Here is a 17,448-nt window from a genome sequence, read left to right on the forward strand (position 1 = left end):
CCAAGTGCAATTACTTGCAGCAATTACTTGCGGCTCAGACCTTTCCTTATGGCTAATCTTGGTCTGCATGTTACAGGTTGAGCTTAAAAATGAAATTATTTTCCAAGAATTCTCCCTATGAAAAGCCAATTTATGAAGATTTAACTATGCCCAAGTATTTGCCATATCTGATAAACTCTTGCAATGATTTCAAAATATTTTGATACAGTATATGCAATGCATTAGACGTTTTTGCAGGCAATATTCTATAGACATCGTAATTTCAAGGCTTTACTGAATGTAGGAAGAACATTTAAAATTCAACTGGCTCTTTCTATTTTTATTTAATGTATAAATCAGACATAATTCATGCATAGTTCCTTCCAGGTTTAGACGTTTATTGAGCACTATGTATGGTTATAAACATTTTGTGGCAGCTGTTTCAAATTTCAGAATAGAAATAGAAAAAAAAAAAAAAGAAACCTCACATTTTCACTTCTCCAATTTCCTTTGAAAGCTTAAACAAGGAAGCTTCTAATTTTCTGCTTCCAAACTGGCAGCTGAATTTAGTGCCTTGAATTACTTCTGAGAACTAATACTGAGAACACGGGACCCTCAGTCACTTGGAGGCAAATCTGTAGTACTTAGTTAACTAAAAATGCAGAAATGTAGTAGAATTTTCCAAAACTACAAGGCACCTAATGCTGATACTCAAATAATGAGTGCTCTCACGAAGTCTATGAAGGGTTTCTCTGCATCTAGAGAACATTTTAACTCTTCACTAGAAAAATAAGAGTTCTTTCTTTTTCTTTTTTCTTTTTTCTTTTACAGTAAGGACACAGTGAAAATGGCACCTTTTTTACAGTTTAAACTGTAAAACAAACCTTTGCTATGCTGACATGCATCAACTCCACCCCCCCAGACTGGTGATTGCTTTTTACTTATCCTCAGTCACCGCCATTGCAGACTCAAAGCCATCCCTGCTCAGCGATCATGCCTGACACCACGGAGCTGACCTGTGTGGTGGCACTGGTGCCCACGGTCCTTCATGGCCACAGTCACTGTGGTGAGGGTGGTCACGCCCAGGAGATCCTCAGTGAGGAAAGCCTGACCTGAAGTGGGCATCTGCTTTCTCTTCCCCACCCCCAAATTCGGTCCCGCTATAAGGTAGTTGAGTTTCGAGGCAATCTCCAGCCCCAGGCGGCCACCGTGGGCTACACGCTGCCCAACCCTGGTGAAGGTGTTACTCTCCAGGCCACAGCAGATGCCTCACTCTGCTGCTCACTGTGTTTTTCCCTGCTCAGCTGCTGCTCCCTTTCCTAAAGCAGAAGCAGTCTTTTCCCTGGTTTCTTCCTTGCACTTTCTAATGACATGTAATGGCCTATTGGTGCATTGTTAGTTGTTCTGGGGGCTCTTTTATGAACCGGTGCCCATATTTTGAAGGCCTTTGCTGTTATCCCACCCTTAAACTGTGCAGACACCTGGTGCCAAGCTCTGTTCACCCGCTGAGAGGAGAACAAGCCTGTGACCCCCATGCCGAGCAGCGAGGAAAGGCCACCATCCCTTGAGAAACAGAGAGCCCACCTGAGGTCCAGCCTGTGTGGGGAGCACCATTGCTTTTAAGGAAGAACACGTGTAAGTGATTGCAATGAGCCTTCCTGTGGAATTCCCCAAAAGGCTACACTCAGGTATCAGAGTTTGTTTATGGTAATGAAGGCCCAATGCCATAAAGCCAGCAAGAATATGCCCCAATAGTGCTTTTTAGAAGCTTTTCACCACTTTGGATAAAAAGCTGCTGACAAAATTTCAATCTTGAAATCTCCTGCAAGCCTCAGATAATTAGGAAATGTTGCTGAGTCACACCCGGGTAGGGTAAGTGCCTCCCCAGGGCACAGCTGGGAACACCGATGCCTATTTCAGATGTGTCCCCAAACGCAGCAGATGCGAATGATTAAGTAACATACCCTGTGGCGCATTCACTGCTGACTCATTTGCTGCACCGCTGCTGAGATAAAAGGAGTCCTACCAGGTAAATTCAAGGCAGAGTTTTGCCAGGACTTTACAAACATCTTCATAGAGGCTCAGAAGGATGATAAATTTATATAGTAAGAGTCACACTGTAGTTCAAGGATCTTTGCTGGAGAGAATCCAACTCTTCTGGGACCTGTTTGTTGAAATTAGAAGTGGGGCAAAAGCTGTCCCAGAGACTCTTCCTCCACTGGCACGTCACAATCCCAGCAAGCCTCATCCGCTTTGTCAGGAATAATTTGGGAAATCACACAAATCACCGTCTTTTGGTGTGAGCAGTCTAAGAGCAGAAGTGCAGGTAGGGCTTTGGAGACTGAATCCTTTGGTATGAAACAAAAATATCAAAATAAAAAATAGCACAACAAATGTGAAATTTGTCATCCAGATATAGCTCCACTTCAATTTCTGCCTGTCCCTAAATTGTCTTACCTATTAGGTCACACGTTTCCTGGATGCCTGATGTCCCACTTCTGGCCAGTTTCTGATGGTAAAATTCCAGTGTCAGGAGGCAGATGGGAATTAATGAAATGTTACGGGGCTCTGCAAGGAGGGATGCTCAGAGAAAAGGCACAGAAAGAAGTCTGTTGGATTGGAGGGTTTCTGACCCAAGGATACTGTTGAAGTCATGACTGAGGGATGAAAAGAGGAGCTTTCCCGCCGCTGTGAGATGGGCTGGTATAGACTGGAGGTGGGTGCCTCCCCTCTTCGCCTACTCGCTTTCTCAGCCAGAACTGACTGGATGTCACTGACTTGGAGATAAGTAGAAACGTTTCAGAAGAGACTTATGTTGCATCCAAAATCCTGACGCATTTATGGATCTGTAAATCTAATTTCACTTTCCTGTAATGTGAGTGAAAAGCTTTGTTAAAAAGTCCTGAGCCTACCTTGAGCAGGATTTCCTCAGGGGCCAGTGATCGCTCTTGTGGATCCTCATGGAGCAACTGTCCTTACACACGATTCTCGATATTTTTTTTTACCCAAGTGCAAACCTGATGTCAGGGTCCTTGGTACCCCAACAGGCTCTGCGATATCCCACGAGGGGTTTGGCTGCCTGTGTTGAAGGGCAGCCCTGATCCAGGTCATCCCTGTAACCTGGGGTCAGACTGCTGTGAAAAGAGCTGTGAGAGAAAAGAGCTGTGAGACGCCTTGTTGGGGCCTCCCCTGCTTCGAGGGGGAGCTGGGGTTAAGCTCAGCCCCCGATTCCTGGGCTTTGCTGGAGCTATGCTGCAGCCATGCCTGCACCCAGCTGTGCCCAGCCGTATGACTGGACTCACGGCTTGACTGGCCCTGCCTCATCATTATCGTTATTTTTCAGTGTTGTAACTAGACAAGGGAAAGAGCAGGTTAAACAATGTATTTGAATAGTCTGCTGCAAATGTGATGAGACAGACTGCTGTTAAGACTCTGGTGCCTCAGACACTTGCCTAGAGCACCCCTGAGGATCTTCTTCCCTCCTCAAATACCCTTGTCCCACCACTACAGCCCTAAACGAGCCAGAGCAGCAGCCGTGAGCATCTGCACCGCTGCTGGTGACTGCTCCCTTCTGGCACCACAGCCCTAGGGCCTGCTGTCTTACAGCATTCCCCCACAGCTGGTGGCTTTGCTTGCCCTTCTGTGTTCAGGCTTTCTCTTCCCCAACTCTTGCTGTTCTGGCTGCAGGCTGGTCCCATCTCCCCTGCCTCCCGCTCACTCTTGTCTGCATCCCTTTTCAACAAAAAAACCTCAGAAGACAGCCAATATGATGTCCAAACCTTACGCAGTCACACATTTGTTAATCATATCAACATTCACATCTATGTTAACGACAGCATCGCTAACCATAGCTATGTTGCAGCCTTTCTCCTAACCCTGGTGGTCATTTGGAGGGTAACTTCACCGGACCAGAGACACCTCTGGCCTCTGGCCTGCAGACACCACCCCAAGCTCAAAGAGTCAAAACTCAGAGCAAACACCCAAAGCTAAAACCAGGTAATCATAAGAACGTTTAGGATTTGCACAACGCTGTTCGCTCAGGTCATGACAGTATTTCAGTTTCTGTGTTCATTTGGCACTGGGTTCCTCCTGATTTTCCAATGATAGCTACTGGCAAGATTAGGGAACCTTGGCTTCTCTTTTAGCTATAAGTCTCCTACAAAAAAGAATTAATAAAAATCAGCTGAACCCTTCAAGTGGTCTCTTTGCACAGGTGAAAACTGGGATGCTCTTGAGAGGTTAAGATCACCTCAGTTTCTGAGGTGAAAGATCCTTTGATTTTCTGTCTCAAATTTGCTTTGCCTCTATCTTTCTCATATATCTACAGTGAAAGTTGAAAATATCTCAGGATGAGTGGGTGATGGATGGCTTGTAAAGAAATGCAATGAGACCATAGGAAACTGATGAGATGCTTTCTGTGGAAGCCAAGCTGCAGGACAAGAGAGGCAATTCACAAGTGGTAGAACAGCTGGCAACTCCAACCCACACCATCTGGATTTGTGTGATTTTATAATATTTATTGTCACTAACTCCGAGAGGAATATGAATAGAGCTGGCTACAAGTGGAAACGAGCTGGCTTTTCAATAGAGCGAATTGTGTGCGGAGCCTTGGCAGGGACACACAGCAGGGTGAGCATCTGATACCAGGCGGCCAGCCGTGAATTACCACTGCGTTGGTCAGGTTGGCTACACGCAACGGCAACAGAAAATTCTTCAGTCAGGCAAGGGAAGCCCTGTTGGAAAAATGGCGTTTCAAATCTATCATTCAGAGAGGGGAAATAGAAGGTTGCCCACTCTCCATCTTTAGTCTGAAGCTTGTGAAAACTGCCTCATTTTTTCCTTAAAACCTTAGCATCAATAGATGAAGGGTTACTCAATAATCTTACATTTTTAAGAAGTCTGTTGGGGTCTTATGGTTAAGAAAAACCTGTGAGCCAGCTCTACCTAACCGCCGCAGAAAATGGAACAACCCCCAAGTGCATTTTCTTAAATCTTCTGATTTGAGCCAGTTTGTGGTCTGGGGATCCTCACGTATGATTGTGAAAGCTGTCAGCGTGGAGCATATTCGTGTAGGTAGCGTGATTGCTGCCTGAGGAAGCTGTTCTCTGGAGGTGCCTGTTTCGCTCCATGATCGCCGAAGGGAACACCACTCCTCCTAGCACGGCTGTCCCGGTTAGAAGCTCAAAGCGGGACAGGAAGAGTTGAGGCTTTTATGTTTCTGTGCCTTATCTGTGAAATGGGATAACATATCTTTTTCCTCCCTACTGATCAGCCAAAGGATAAATTCCTCTTCTTCTGATACCACTATCTGGTAATCATATGAAAGCTCAACCTGTCTTACTTCTATTTTAAAATGGTTTTACTTCTTGTGGGACATTAGGAAAGCTTTGAACTTTTAGTCTAAGTTTAGTCAAACCAAATTTACAAAGGAAGACAAATAATGTTATTTTCTTCCCTCCCTCCCTTCCTCCCTTCCTCCCTCCCTCCCTCCCTCCCTCCCTCCCTCCCTCCCTTCCTCCCTTCCTTCCTTCTTTCCTTCCTTCCTTCCCTGCTCTTACACATTTCAGTCCAATGTGGTTTGGGAACTGACCTATTTTTGATCATAGACTGTAGTACTGAAACAACAGAGAAATACGTGCCATAAAATATGAAATAGAAATTAGCATTTTATTCTAGCAGATTACTATATTTTCAAAACCTTTTCTTCAACTTCGAAAGTAAGGTTTTATTTTTATGTTTTTTTTTATTTATTTATTTTTAATGGAAAAATACTTGTTCTCTATTCTGGGATTCACTCCAGAGCTGAAAACACTAGTATTTGTAGTACATCGATTTACAAAACCTGTTAGTTAAGCTGAAGAAAAATGTAGCAAGGCATTGAACACCAGAGAAGATGAAGTGCCTGGCAGAGGGGCACACAAAAATGCACCTTATGTCCAGTTCACACTGAGTGCAATGGCTCAAAAGGGAAAGGGCAGTCACGGAGAGCAGGGCTGGCCCTTCTGTCCTTAGCTAGCAGAAATGGGTAATAAAAGCAACAGCCGAGAGGAATGCAAAGGGCTGGCACTGACATTAACAAGATACTCCTCTAGAAAAGCCTGCAACAATGACAAAAATATCTTGAATGCTGAAGACTGCTCTGTAACCAGCACGTCAGGAGGACACTGAGAAGGAGACCAACTTATGTGTATCCATCTCATGTACTGTGGTGAAGATAAACCAAGAAGTAAAGAAGGAAACTCGGCTGTTTCTGTAAGCAGCGTGGTGTGAGCTGGCTGTGCATCTATTGAAGAGGAAGAATTCAGCTAGAGAAACAACAGAGGGACAGAAGATACAGCCTATGTGAAACACCCTCCTTTCTCCAAATAGCCCCAAAGCAAAGCAGACGTTTGCATGGAGTGGCCCCATTCTGGAGTGTCCTGTCCCACTCTCCAGGAACAGGGTTTCCCTCTGAAAAGCATCTGTGCAGTTGTGAAGGCAAACAGAGAAGAGCGGATCCAGTGCACAGTTCGGACAGGTTCAGCCACCCAAAGCAACCGCCTGCATGTTAGAAGGCTTGAAACCATTGTGAGAGAGAAATGCTCTGCTGAAGTGAGTGCTTCATGTAGGTATGCATTCTGCCTCCCTTTCTCAAACTGATGGAAGAGCCCTGGCAGAGCAGGAGTGCTGGGAAGGAAACCTTGTAGAGGCAATGGGCTTTCTAATCTCTCCTCTTCCCTTATCAAGTGATATTGCTCTTCTGCTTCAAGAGAAAGGACTGGGAATTTTTAAGCCTGTCATTGCCTTCATCCATTTTACCAGTTTCTATATCCCTGCCTGGTGAGACCTCACCGTAGATGAAAAAAATAGGATACCTTGAAACACAACCTAAAGAAGTGATCCCAGCTGTGCTTGCTGGGCATGGGACCCCTCCAGCTCTGAATGCCCCATGTGTGTGCCAGGATCTGCCCTTCTCAGAGGCTTTCCCTGTATGAGGCTGTATAATACTAAAGAAGTTCCCTTATGATGAGTTTCCCAAGGGCATTTTGTACAATACTCCATGACAAAGCTGTAAATTCATTCACTTTGTATCGCATTTGGTGGCATTAAGATTTGCAGCATTCGGGGGGGAAAAAAAACTTGTATTTTGGAAACACCAGCATGCGCAGACAAGGTTGAACATAAAGGGGCCTAGTCAGACATTCACCCAGAGCAGTAACTGCCACAGCAGTTCAGACGTCCCCAGGCCCAAGTCTTGACTGGTGACAGGCTGCAGAAGATGAACTGGGCGGGCTGGTGGTGGCAGCAGGCTGTACTGGGCTTCCCAAAGGTCTCCTACTCCTTGGCCTCAGTCCTCTGGGCTTACGGCGCGTGTGCTGCGATGCCACAGGAGACTCAGTGTTTAAATGAGTGGTCTTCAAGCATCCTGAGCTGTAAGACAGAGGGTCACTGTGGTCTCGAAACAAAATTCTTCAACTGAGAATCATTGTTAGCAATGATTCACTCAGGTCCCTAACACTGCAATTCCTATAAACACAGATATTTCACAGACAGAAAGTACATTCTCTATTCCTGAAAGAACAGAAGAGTTGTATCTTTTTTTTTTTTTAAACTGTAACTGTTGAGCAGAGAAATGGAAATGTGACCATTATATAGAACAAGGCGTGTAGTAAAAAGAACAAATTCTTCAGCTCGTTGGCAGCAAAATTGTATTTAATCATACTCAGCTCTTTTCTCCTTGTCCAGGCATGTCCAGAGAAAATCAATCTTATGATCAACATGCCACAGGAATCTCATTTTTTAATTCGGCTCTCTAAGGGATTCTCTTTTGATCCTTCTGATCAGACAAGAACAATTACTGTGCCTCTAAGCTCTCCCCTGCCTCCAGTCTCCAATTAGTCACATCTGATAACATTTTTTCAGCTGAAAAATAAGGTCATCTCTTCAACTGCTTATGTCTAAATGGGGAGACACTATGATAACTCATTCACAAAACAACACCTCACTCTTGCCAGCCAGCCCGGGCTTCTGCATCCAGGTTTTCAAAATCATCACCTTTTAAAAACCTTTGTCTGGGCTGTAAGAATGCCACTGATTAAATCTTTGTTTGCTTGAGATTCCTCCTGGTGTTTTGAGAAGTGCACCGGCTAAGCCAAGCACTTGAGGGCATGTGTTTCAGTTCACTAAATAGACCTTCTGAGATCAGTGGGATACTGACACATCCAAAATTGAGCCTATACTTAAGTGCTGTGAGCCCAGAACTTTCTCCTTCACACTTTTCCAGTTTGTTTTCTTCTTTTCAAAACTTTGAATTATGTTGGGGTTTTTTTCTTCTACTGTCCTTTCAATTTTGTCATGGAGAAAGGTCACAGTCTTCACAGTTTGTTGGTTTTCTTGTCTGATTTCAGCCAGGCCTCGAAGGCAGCAGCTTCTCACCTACATTTGTTCAAGATGAAGAGCCACACTGAGCATGATGGCACTTGAGCTTACTGTTGAAGAAGTCCCCCTCCCCGTTGGAGTATCTTTTTCCTTTAGGCAAGTACCAGCAAAGCTTGCCAATTGTTCAAAACAAAATGTTAGTGGGGAAAAAAACCCCAAACTTTGTATTCAAAAAAGGTCATGAAAAATTAAAGAAGAGGCTAGCAAAAATCCCTAACTCTTCTGCTTTCATATGGGACCTGTTTTTTTATCTGGTGTGGGGCAGAGATGGAGCCAGCCCAGCTGGGCAGCCAAACTTAAGCCACATTGCAAGGACACAGGCCCTCACAGCACTGCCCATCCCCACCTGGTGGGACAGCCAGAGGTCGGAGAGAGCTCCTAATGCCCCAAAGACTTTGGAGGTGCAAATCCCCTGCCTTCATCCTTGTGCACAGCATTGCCAGGGAGCCAAAGCAGGAGACACCCAACAGGACAGATAACAAAGGCAGCCCACAGCAGGTGCTGGGCTCAGCTTTGACATCAGGAACCTCTCCTGGGATCTTAGGGGGACTCCTGTGAGCTCTTTGGAGATAAAGCTGCACACAAGTTCATTAGAGGACATATGCTGGGAGGTTTGTAGGGAGGTTTGCTGCTTGCTAGGGACTTCAGTCTGGGGTGTTGTAGAGAGGCTGCCAAGGCCTGTCAGCTCTGGGACTGTTATCCTCTGCTCCTCTTCTATGGGGGCACCAGTGGTGTCAGGGGAGACAGGGAGCATATCAAACATGATTGCATGGCTCCAGGGACGGTGGTCAAGTGCACGGGGCCCAAGCAGTGTCTCCTCAGTTCTGTCAGTGAGGGGAAGGTCTTGAGGCACAGTGGATGGACCCTACAACAAGGGATTGCACAGCTGGTGTCAACAACAAAGATTGCCTTTCAGGACCTTGGAAGCTTTTCTGATGATTGAGAACTTCTTGGAAGAGATGGGATCCCTGTGACCAAGTGGGGCAAAAATGTCTTTTCCAACATGCTTCCAACCTTGTGAGGAGAAGTTTTAAACTGCAAGTGTTGGGGGAGAGAGTTGATGACCTATAATCAAGTGAGGAAGTGGATGGCAAGCAAAGGGTGATGTGGACAAGAGATCTTATAATCAACATAAGAGGAGGGAGCAGAAAGGGGCCTGTCCTAAGGGTATGCACACAAATAAGGGTGAGCCTACATGACAGCATAGTGGGGGAAGATCTCATACCTTTCCTGGGAAATGAGGAGAACTGGGAGTTGCCTTTATGTGAGATAGCAGTGGGGATGCAGCTGGCTCTGCCTTGGGAGGGGTGATGAGCCAACTGAGAGTTTATGGGTCAGGGTTAGAGGGTAGATCAGCATGGATGACATTGTAATGGGTATCTGCTACAAACAACCTGATCAGGAAGAAGTAGATAAAGCCTTCTTCAGACAACTGGAAGAATCTAAATATAAAAATGTTGTGTGTATATATACCTAACATCAGAAAGGTTTTATATATGTAAGCCCACTACGGTGGTGACGCACCATGGGAAATGGTCTCCTACCTGGGAGGAAGCATGGGCCTCAGCATGTCAGAGACCTCAACCCAGATGTAGTTCTGGGGGAGGATGCCACCATCTCAGTCTCAGGGAGCAGGCAGTGCCCGGTTGCTGCCCCAGGGCTGGGGCAGGGGACAGTGACGGTGTCCTTGTGGTGGGATATGTGCGCTGGCTGAGGAGCTGTTGGCAGGCAAAGGAGTTGTGGAGGAGCTGAGCAGCTGCACACTGTCAGGGAGGATGAACAAGAGATCGACAGGCTCTTTACAGAGGCTGAACAGCCCTGAGGTCCCTTCCAAATGGAATTATTCCATGATTCTGTGATATAAGGACAAACAAACGTAAACAGATCTTCCTTAATAGGAGCATGAAGGAAACTCTGAGCACAGGTAATTTAGTGATAGCCGGTATGAATAGATTTGTAGAGCTGTGGTAATTCAGCCTTAATAATGCTTAATGACGCCTAAGGTGCAACCTAGAGGTCTTTATCCGGGGTTTTGTACCTCAAACTTTGAGGAAGGTGCAGAGCTACAAGAAAGTTGAGATGGCTAAAACATATGACCCGTGAAGAAAAATTGAACAGACTCAGACTGTTTAACCTAAATAAGAGAAATTGAATTAGAATCATCCTAGGACTCTGCAAATTCTTCAAATTATCCTTGGGCAGTTCCAAAGAGGAAAGGAATCTCCTAGTCTATGCTTGTGCTGGATATGACAAGAAGACAGTATCCTAAATCTCCACAGACTTCTAAAGTACTGCCTTATTGTCTACAGCCATGTGGACAGCCTACCACATGAAAACCCCTAATGCCAAGAAAAGAGTTTTTGTTAAGTGATTTGACCCACTGAAGCAAAATGAATGAAAATGCCATAACCTGCTACACTTATCTGAGTTCCAGCCTGGGAAAATTGTCTTTTGCTTGTGGCAATGAAGAGTTCCCCCTGGTCTGCTTGTTTCTACAGATGTCTTTTGCCGTCAGGTTCCCCATCACTTCGCCACAGTACTCTCCAGCTGGGCCAGACAGTTGAGGCTCAGAGCGTTGCCAGGCTCTGAGTCTCCATCAACAAAACAGTAGGCATGGATAATGTTAGAGAGGAATATTCATAGATCCGCTGGTCTCCAAACACGCATGTAGGGAAAGTGAGGCAAAGGATTAATAGATTTAGATAGAACAGTGTTGTGGTTTTGTTTCTGCTGGAGTAAATATCTAGCTAAGTGAAAGATGCTGTATTTTGTCTATATTCCCACATGGTGGTTGATCTTGGTTGATGTGAGGAAAATTGGTGGTTTTGGCTTTCAGAAACATGAGAGTTGTTCAAAGTGGTTGTTGAAGAAGGTTCCCGTTCCTATGCAGTAACTCCAAGAAGCTGATGTATCTAGAATAGAAAACTTCGTAATAATGAAACACATAAATTCCTGTTACCTTTCTTTTTACTAGTAAGGAAGTGTGTTCCTGTGAAGACTAGGAAGTAGGATTATTTTTATGACCTGTTTCTCATGTTTCTCATTTGTCTTCTGAAATTTCCTTTCAACATACTTGGCACTTTCATGCGTCATTACGCAAAAGCAGCCAGTGACGAACAAATGAAGAACTGGATAAGTGATAAATCGCACAGACTAATTGTAAATTGGGGATGGGATTCCTGGTAGTGCCTGGCATCTTCTCTGACTGGACGCTATGTGACGTGAAGGTGAATATTTATGATTCCTGCATTCTTAGCTGAATGCTCCCTTGACTTTACCTACAATATGTAAAAGTGCTGTTGTCAAGGGTCTTCACAGGATTTACTCTTCCCAACCAGGAAATTTTGTATAGGTGGGAAAAGAAGACTCCAGATGCTAGTCCTGGATTTCCAGAGCTCCAGCAGTCAGTTAAGGACCGGAGCCTCTCCAATCCCTCCCAAATTCCTGATAGATGTCCCTTACGCATACACAGCTAAGCTCTTTGGTGGATGCACTTGAATGGTGAGGGGTCAGATGTACTGCTCGTGTGATGGACAGATGGTCAGTGCGTCCTCAGCAAGCCCACCACGTGGAGAAGACCTCAGGCTTACTTTTGCAAATACCTGTCATTTGAGCGATAGATGATGGCAGGCTGGATACACCCTGGCCACTGCAGACTCCATGGGCACCTTCGTAAACTTCTGTGTAGGAAATCTGGAACAGAAATAACAACCCATCTGTAATATAGCTATACACAGTATAAATAGCATTTTTAAAGCAACTAAATAACAGCATAAGGCCCATATTCAAGAATCACTTACACATTCAAGGCTTTGCTTCACCAAAAATTGGATTTAGAGTACATTTTCCTAAAGCGCTTACATTTCTTTTTGTTTCAAGTTTTACAGTGTTTATGGCTGTGGGCTCCCTGAGGTTTGCTGCTGGTTTGACAGTCAGAGAAATATTACTTAATGCCTTCACAAAGTATGTACAAGGTCATATCAAGGTATCATTTTTTAAGCAGGAGCCCTACAGAAAACAGCTGAACAATAACCGTACTAATGGCCCTGAATGTGATTGTATCAATATGTTATTTTACTGCTTAAAGAAATCAGTGTTATTAAAAAAAATCATAGCAATTATAAGGACATAGCCAATTTGAGAGTGCTATTTACTGAATAGCTAGTGACCAATTTTCCAGTCCTCCTCTTTAAATTAATGAATATTTAAAGAGGAGACTAATTTGATTTCCCTAAAACCTGCCCAGTTTCATTAACACAGCAGGGGAAAACACAAAATATGTATTTGAGTGCTTTGTTCTTCAGGAAAAGCTATTCTACTGCTGATGCATGGAAGATTAAAAGAAACCAGTGATTAAAATAATATTAAGACAGTTTGTATCACTCCTGTTATTTCCCAATCTTCAACGCTGGCAAGTGAAAGATTGCTAAATTCCTATTTTTTAATGAGACTGTTCAGAGAATAATACACATGCTTTGTGGGAAGGCTAAAAAAACACGTTGTTTTTTTTGTTTTTTATTTTTCACAAAAGCGGCAACAACCCTTTGGAGGGGAGGGCGACTCCAACACGACAAAAGCGTGGTGCAGTCTAGGATGTCTCCCAAGTACAGTGACACTGTATTAAAGCCACTCTGAATGTCAACAAGCTTCGCTGTGCACGAAGACCGTAAATGATACAGAAGCAGTCCCTTATCTGGGTAGAACAAAGACTGTCAGACATTACTTTTTTTTTTCCCCCCGGATGAATTTCATTTACCTTTTCAACAGATTTTGAATCTTTTGTAAAATACTCCAAGGGGGCATCGCACAGTGTGAGACTTGTAATCAGCCTGAAAAGAGTGACAGAAAGCTGGCGCGTTTGAGTCTCTCACAATGCTTTCCTTTATTCTAACCGGTCTGTTCACAGCTTAAATCACAGGAAATTTGAGTGTTTAACTCTTACAGCAGGTAGCAGAAAAAAAGCACAAAGGAACCTGAGCAAAATATTTGAAGTGAAATCGAGATTCAGAAGCAAATCGGGGGCATGACTCACCCTGCATAAAACAATTATTGTACATGTATAACCTTTTTTGTTGATCGGTCTGACAAGTGAATGCATAGATTTAACATGAAAAAAAAGTCATCCTTAGCTTTTCATGGAGCAACTAATTGAGTAAAAAAAAAAGCAACAACAATAAAAGGAGGAATAAAAAGTGTATATATTAGCTGGTTAACAGCAGCAAAAAAACCCCCGAACGATCTTGGTGTGGAGCTCTAGCAAGACATTCTGGAGTGTCTATGGCTGGTACCCATCAACAGGTTTGTAACAGCATGCAACGGTCAGAGGTGTGCCTCAGCCAGCTTTGGGTCCCTAAGGAGGGGTTTGCAAGGAAAAGCAGGCACCTGTGAGCTCGCCTCCTTATATTCTGCCTAAATAAGAGATGCATATGTTTTAGATCTTATCCTCAGCCTCTTGGGATGAGCACCATCTTTCTGTTACGCGTTGGGATGATAGTTGCTCTGCTCCGTGCCTGGGCTTTCTAGGAGAAGCAAATTGTATATGTGGACAGAGAATATCCGAAAAACATGAAGGCTGGAAATATCTGCAAAGGTGAGAATATCTCCCTATATCAGGGCCCTTCGTCTGAGAGTGGGAGAGCTGCATTTTGCCTCTCTCCGTTCCATCTGGAACTTCACGCAGATACTTCCCTAGGGGTATTGACTTCATCACTGCTGTTTCTCTGTTGTTTCTTTAAATAGAAACAGAATTTAATTTTTAAGAAACACATGCTGAAGCCACTAAAACCAGTCATTTTAATACCACTTATCAATATCAAATGTAACACTCGTGGCTCCACAGCGAGAGTACAGGACAAGGGGTATAGGATATTGTCTAGTAGCATTACTCAGCATCCCCAAAGCTCCACTTATATAACCTGAAAGTTTCTGAACTCTAATTATAAAGTTTCAATATATTACTTGCACTGTACATCGCTGTTAGTTGTGAACAGACTAAGACAGTACTTAAAAACAACTGAGAACTTCAAAATCACTAAAAAAAAATGATAGCTGGACTTGATCTTGAAGGCCCTTTCCAACCTAGACAATTCTATGATTCTATGATTAATAACTGGGTTAATGAAAGCCTTGTCCTCTGTAAGTCTGAACAGATGCTAATGGAAGTAGAACCAGAACCCAAATTTGCTTGGGGAGCAGGTGTCAAACACAGGTTTTATATTTGGTCTTTCATCCTGTTTCGCTCAGTGGGGAAAAGTTTTGCTTGCCACATTCTCCGGGCTACACCTAAACTGCCAGACACAGCCAGACACACGGGACTTGAACATCCTCCAGGGGACCGACTCTGTTGTTTAGTTATTAGCACACTTCATAGAATCATAGAATCATAGAATGGTTCGAGTTGAAAGTGGCATTAAAGATCACCTAGTTCCCACCCCCCTGCCCTGGGCAGGGACACCTCCCACTAGACCAGGCTGCCCAAAGCCTCATCCAGCCTGGCCTTGAACACTTCCAGGAATGGGGCATCCATAACCTCTCTGGACAACCTGCTCCAGTGTCTCACCCACCCTCACAGTAAAGAATTTCTTCCTAATATCCAATCTAAATCTCCCCTCCTTCAGTTTGGAGCTGTTAACCCGTGTCCTGTCATTACACTCCCTGATAAAGAGTCCCTCCCAATCTCTCCTGTAGGCCCCCTTTAGGTACTGGAAGGCCGCTTTAAGGTCTCCTCGGAGCCTTCTCTTCTCCAGGCTGAACAACCCCAACTCTCTCAGCCTGTCCTCATAGCAGAGGTGCTCCAGCCCTCTGATCATCTTTGCGGCCCTCCACTGGATCTGTTCCAAGAGGTTCATGTCCTTCTTATGCTGAGGACTCCAGAGCTGGACGCAGTACTCCATGTGGGGTCTCACCAGAGTGGAGTAGCAGGGCAGAATCACCTCCCTTGACCTGCTGGCCACGCTTCTATTGATGCAGCCCAGGATGCGGTTGGCTTTCTGGGCTGCAAGTGAGCATTGCCGGCTCATGTTGAGCTTCTCATCCACCAGCACCCCCAAGTCCTTCTTGTCAGGGCTGCACTCAAGCCGTTCTCCGCCCAACCTGTATTTGTGCCTGGGATTGCCATGACCCAGGTGCGGGACCTTGCACTTGGCCTGGTTGAACTTCATGGGACAGCTTGGGCCCATGTCAAACAGCACATTCCCAGGCGGATTCCCAATGGGTACCCTGGGCAAGGTCACCCTGCTTTGGGAGGAAAGAGCCTTTTTAGAGAACGTCCCTTTGCCCATATTATTTGCTAGCAGTGACATAGCCACGAAGACCAACATCAAACTAGAGCAACCAGCGTCCTGCACAGACATGGAGGCAGAATCGCTGGGTAGGTTAAATGGTATCACTGGGGCTGTTTCCACTTATGGCACTCAAAGATTTGGCTGATAGTAGTGATTTTACCTACATATCACAACAAAAGTTGTGATTGCATCCTTTGGCTGTTACACTTTTCCCAGGGTATATTGAGCGACTTAGAACCTGTAAGAAATTATATCATGTCTACAAAGAGGCTGCTCTTTCCCAGCCTAATTCACTTTAAAATGAAATCAGCTAGATTATCCCAAACCAGATTGATCTGCTGTGTAAGTTGAAATGGAGAATGTGCACAGGAATGGGTGAGGACTGCTCGTATCCTCTTTCAGCCATCTCTGGCGCGGGGGGTGGAAGCAGGGAACTGAGGAAGCAATAATAGTGTTCGTGGTACTAGGACCTGAAATAATGTGAGCTATTTCCAGAGTGACTTCATGTCTATCCCATTAGATATTTCCACAAAGTGCAGTGTCTGTTATATTCCCGAGTCCTAAAATTGAACTCGATATTAAACTGTGGATTAAAGCCTTATGGCTCAGACATCTAGGTATTCATGTTCTCAATTTGGCAACTTATGTAAACAATAGTATTTCTGACCCCATTAAAATAGACACAGGAACTAAATTCTTCTCAGTTAAATTCAGTTTCAGTTCAATTCTACAGCAGCAGAATTCCAATCTACAGCAAAACGCTCCCCCAGTGGCAAATTTGATTGCAAAACACAAGCTGTTTTCTTAAAAGTGATTCTGTAACATGCTAAAAGGAGCTACTGTCAAGAAGTTATACTACAAAACTGTCCTCTGTCTGGTAAATAAAAATCAAATACACATTGACCTTTCTGTTGCTCCAGCAGAGATGGTTTATCTGAGTAGTATTAATCCTTCCAGTGAAGAGGAAAATGCTTTTGAAAATCACGTAAAATGCTAAAGCAGTGTTCTTTCAAGCTTTGACAATGTCACCGCTCAGCATGGTGATGTCCAACAAGATATCTGAGAATGCTGACTTAAGAAGTGGCATTTCTCCATGTCTTAGTTACATTTCTTCCATCAAAATGAGCTTCAGTTTGGTGTGGTAATGCAGGAGCTTTTTCGGCATTGTCTGTGAAGAGCTGCATTCAGATTAACATTAGTCCTCCACAGCATTTAAAGGGAGCCACAGTTCTGCAAGCCAGCCTATTTTGTACACAGAGCGCATTTTTAACAGCAGCAGCTTCTAGCATTTTCTGCTTAAACTGCTAGGATTACGTGAAAGAAGCTGCAGTTATCTCAGCAACTGCTTTGTCTGGACGTGACTGTAAAAGCTGCAATCTTGCTGCGCAAAATTTTGGATTAAGAAAAGCCATCCTACTGTGGTCATCATTCATAGTGATCTGAAACTACTGCGTCCCCTTGTCCATCAAATCCTCTCTTGCAGGTTTGCAATAATGGTCCCTTTCAAAGTACTGTACTTGTGCAACACAAGCTTCGAGCTCACTTGGTGACGTGTGTTTCTTTCCCTCTTTCTCCTCAGAAATAAAGTGATATGAGATGTTACACCATTTGCAATGAATGATGAACAGATGTGCTGTTTTACTTTGTAATCTCTCCAAAGCAGGGACTTCACTGTGGATTTTATTGACAGCACCCTGGATCCTAGTATATAATGCGTCTCGAGGGCCCACACCAGCATGAAGTGTTGCTAAACATACATCGTAGAATC

Source organism: Rissa tridactyla, chromosome 3 (genome assembly GCF_028500815.1).
Source record: "Rissa tridactyla isolate bRisTri1 chromosome 3, bRisTri1.patW.cur.20221130, whole genome shotgun sequence".
NCBI classification, from domain to species: Eukaryota; Metazoa; Chordata; class Aves; order Charadriiformes; family Laridae; genus Rissa; species Rissa tridactyla.